The 4,557-nt window shown below is 43.1% G+C and overlaps 1 pseudogene; it reads left to right on the top strand.

Annotated features, from left to right (window-relative positions):
* The first annotated feature begins 933 nt into the window (after window positions 1–933).
* On the top strand, window positions 934–4,316 carry LOC119279422 (annotated as a pseudogene).
* The last annotated feature ends 241 nt before the right edge of the window (window positions 4,317–4,557 follow it).

Genomic DNA, 4,557 nt, shown 5'->3' with positions numbered 1-4,557 from the left:
TCCTTCTCCCTCTCCCCCTATTTCCCCTTTTCCCCTCTCCGTTGGAAGGAAGGGGGAGCCGACTAGGACTAGGAGTCCTAGTGGGACTCCCCTCACTTGGTGCGCCCCTAGGGCCAGCCGGCCTCCCCCTCCTCCTTTATATACGGGGGAAGGGGGCACCCCAAAGGCACATAAATTGTCTTAGCCGTGTGCGGTGCCCCCCTCCACCGTTTACTCCTCCAGTCATATTGTCGCGGTGCTTAGGCGAAGCCCTGCGCAGATCACATCACCAACACCGGCATCACACCGTCGTGCTGACGAAACTCATCGTCTCCTTTGTGCCTCTATTGGATCAAGAGTTCGAGGGACGTCATCGAGCTGAACGTGTGTAGAACCCGGAGGTGTCGTGCATTCGGTACTTGATAGATTGATTCCAGAAGACGTTTGACTACATCAACTGCGTTAAGTTAACGCTTCCGCTTTCGGTCTACGAGGGTACGTGGACATACTCTCCCCTCTCGTTGATATGCATCTCCTAGATAGATCTTGCCTGAGCATAGGATTTTTTTAAAATTGCATGCTACATTTCCCAACATGCGCAACAGTTGGCCTCCAAAGACAACTGGTTGCGCCTCATGTACACGGACCACAAAGACAGAGTTGGACAGTGATGGGATCCGACACCCGAGCTTCACCTCTCTTGTGAACCGATTCACAAAATGTGTGTATTTGGAACGTTATATATTGGACGGTTTTATGCCATCTGATGATAGTGGGGCCGCAGATGAATGGAAACGGCACCTCCTCCTCTATATTATGCGCGTGCTAGATCTTGACATCAACTTGCCTTTTTACCTTTGTCATACCCCACCCCCCCTCTTTCTCTCGCCCGATCCCTCCAAAATTCAACCCCCTTCGCAGTTCCTGGCTTGCTTCCAACCTTTGGTCGAGCCCATGGCGTCGCCGATGGACATGCTTTTCAACCAGGAGCCGGCGGCGGCCATGACGAATGAGGCGGAAGGAAGGGTTGAAGGGTACTTCCCGAGCTCCAGCCATGGTTTTCGGCACTTCCAGCAAGTTGGCACCACTCCGATCGGAGTTCCCGACATGGGATCGCCCATTTCCGGCTTCAGAATGTCTCCCTTCACCTTCGACATGCCGGAGGGTCCCCTCCCGGTTGCCGGTTATGGCACTGGTGTGGTCCCGGTGGAGATCCCCGCGGTCTGGCAAAAGAAGCATTCCTTGAAGAATAGCAGAGCGATGGCGCCTTCCAAAGGAGCGTGGACACAGGAAGAGGACAAGTACGTAAAATAGCTAAATCTGATTTGTTTTTCCAGCAGCTTGATCTCGCGGCATGCAGATTTGTTTTTCTACTTAATTTTCTTGATTAATGTACTTTCTTGCTTGCAGACTTCTCAAGATATTGGTGGCTCGTGATGGGAATCGGAGATGGGAGGAGATTTCAAAACACCTCCCGGGACGAATTGGGAAGCAGTGTCGTGAGCGCTGGACAAATCACCTGCGGTCCGACCTCAAGGTCTGTTTGGTCATTCTTTTCATGCATAGTGATTTATAATCTTTATTTTAATTAGGGGAAATCTTGCATGGATCTATATATGATTTGGATTTCTAAGTTGTTTTAGTTAAGTGTTTATTATGTTCTAACTAAAACAATTTAGATTAAAGGATTAGAAATTCTAGTGGCACGTGCCATTTGCGCTCTTTGTTTTTGTTATATTATGATTGTAAATAAAAATAAAAAAAGACCAAGGTTGCGAATCTCCAGCCTCTACTCATATATTTGGAGAAAAATTAATAGATGTTACGGCCGATTAATGTCCCCCATTGTTTATAGATGTCAATTATTACTTTCTTCCTTATTTTGATAACACGGTTTCTGGAGTCTTTAGTAGTGGTAGAGCTAGGGGTGGCTGAGGGGGAGCCATGCCCCCCTCCAAGTTGAGAAACTTGCATATATATCCTCACTATATATATGGGGACTTAGCTCTGTTTTCGTTGTACATATAATTAATTCATATATACCATGTGAATTGTCGGGGCACCTTGCCATCTAAAGAGGTTCTGAAAAATCATTAAATTTCTATTAAGTATTTGCCACAATTGCCTACTAGTCAAGTTTTTAGTTAAGCCATTTTAGTTTAGCTAAGTTTGAGATGCCTATATATCTATACCTACTAATGAAGGGAGAAGTGCGTCTGCCCGTCTGTCACATGATTTACAGATACCCCCCGCCTTTCCAGTAATAAACTCGCGGTCCAGCTTTAAGTCACAGGAAAAACGTATCTTTTTTGCATTTTTATAGAAAACCCCCTCCTTTCTGCTAATTAAATTGCAATCCAACTTCAAATCACCAAAAAAATGAGTCATGTTTCTGAATTTGTACACCCCCCCCCCCGCCCAAATTTGGTTAATCAACCCACAATCCTTCTAGAATAAATACTTCTTAAAAATAACCATATCTTTTAAACCCTAACTCTAATATTAACATATTATATATGGAATTTGATTAAAAATGTGTAGAATTTGAATATGACGTTATTTTACCAGTTAACTATTTTTAAAATGTTATTTAGGATGCAACTTTAATCAGTAGCACATGATTCATCTTTCTTTCATACTGACGTAATTTTTTTGGATATGCGGATAGCTGGGGGTAAAACCAGACTTCTATCTATGCGGGGCATGGCAAATACTTTGTATATAGCATGTCACATGATTTGTACATAGCATGGCAATATTTTTTACATAGCATGGCAACTTCATTTTGTTCTATTTTCTCGCAACCTATAGTTGCATAGAATGGCTCTTTCAAACATGTCCATGCTAAAAGTACTATCTAGATGTTCATGGCAAGTTCTATCTTATATGACTAACATGCTAATTGCTACATATAATGAATATTCCTTAGAGAAGTTTTCTTATATGAATAGCATGCTTGTTTTTAGAAAACGAAAAAGAAATCTTGACCTTTATTGTTTGAGATGACAAATATTTTTTATGACTATATGTGTTGATATGGTATTCTACGTTTGTGAAATACTAAAAATACCATGCCATACCATTTTAAGTATTTTATTGACATGGTGTTTTTTCTGACTATATGTGTTGACATGGTATTTTATTTTAGTATATCACTATGATAACCCAATTTTTTGGCCATGCAACTTTAAGTATTTTGTTTAAGGTTTTTTTAGATGGCACTTTAGAGTCCTGGCAATTTTATAAGAATTTTTGTGTTAACATTTTTTTTTGGAATAGAAATTTTTTATGCATCATACTCATGCCAAATTGCATCCATTGTTTTTGGTTTATTCATTGTCAAAAATTCTTCAAAATAGTTAGATGTCAATTTTGGGCTAGCCTGTCCAACAGTTCAAAAACCTTTTTTGGATGGAAATAATTAATATTTCTAGTTTGATATTCAAGTACACTTGTTTGTTCCAATTATATGGAAGCATTAATTAACTTTGCTTCACATAATCATATTCCAGAATGAAGCCCCGTGGACCGAGGAGGAGGACAGGAAGCTGATCGAGGAGCACAAGACCTTAGGGAACAGTTGGTCAAAGATCGCAAGACGCCTCTTCGGTCGATCGGAGAACTCCATCAAGAATCATTGGTACGCGACAAAGCGGGGCCTGACATCGAAGAGACGGTTCAGGAAGCGCCGGTTCTCCCTCCTCGAGGAGTACATCCGCAGCACAATCATGGGTGATAAGAGCACGGCATCACCATTGCAGTCATCCGCTCCGCCGCTCGGCCTCGGGAGTGGCGGCCAGGTTGTTCCAAGTGCCTCAACAATGCTGGCCTTCTCCAGCCTACCCGGGATGGGTACGTACCTCCACCCAGGCAATGCACCTGGATCATCATCCCAGGGAGCGACCATGAACTTGAGCTCGCTGCTACCAAAACTCAATACCTACGGCGGTGAGATGCATCAGCGATACGACTCCTCCCCGTCCTTCCCGCCCAACAATATGCTGCACTATGGACCACCGCCAACATTTCAGCAAATGTTTAGCCAGTGCCTACAGGGGCAGGATGCATGCTCGAACATGAACCTGTTCCCGTTACTCAAGAGTCTCGATCTTGGTGGCAACTACTACTGCAGTGAGACGGGCCGCACAAGCATCGGTGGCATCGATGATCCGGACGACATCAATGTCGTCTAGATGGCCCCCGGGGATTTCCTGACGTCCAAGGACGAACCTAACTGGATTCAACTAAGACGGTACATCCTCTGGATCCAGTACCCTATCCATTACTTTGTCAATTTTACATTTCTAAACATTTGGTTTTGTTGTTCAATTCGCTGATGTTGTGCACTATTGCCCGAAGAACACAAGTCTGTGTTTGTGTGGCGTGGCATGTATCTTTTCTGGATTTCTAGTACTTTTTAAAGTAAAATTTATCGAACAATTTGTTGTACTTGTGTTGTTCCTATGGACAATGATTTAGTATGTGGATTTCCATTTCCAACATTACAATCCAGCGCTATTGTGTGTTTAGCTAGGATGATGATCGGAATTATGCACGGAGTACTATAGGAAACATGAC

Source organism: Triticum dicoccoides, chromosome 3B (genome assembly GCF_002162155.2).
Source record: "Triticum dicoccoides isolate Atlit2015 ecotype Zavitan chromosome 3B, WEW_v2.0, whole genome shotgun sequence".
NCBI lineage: Eukaryota > Viridiplantae > Streptophyta > Magnoliopsida > Poales > Poaceae > Triticum > Triticum dicoccoides.
The sequence above is the reverse complement of the archived record's forward strand: the minus strand, read 5'-3'. Positions and strand labels throughout refer to the sequence as shown.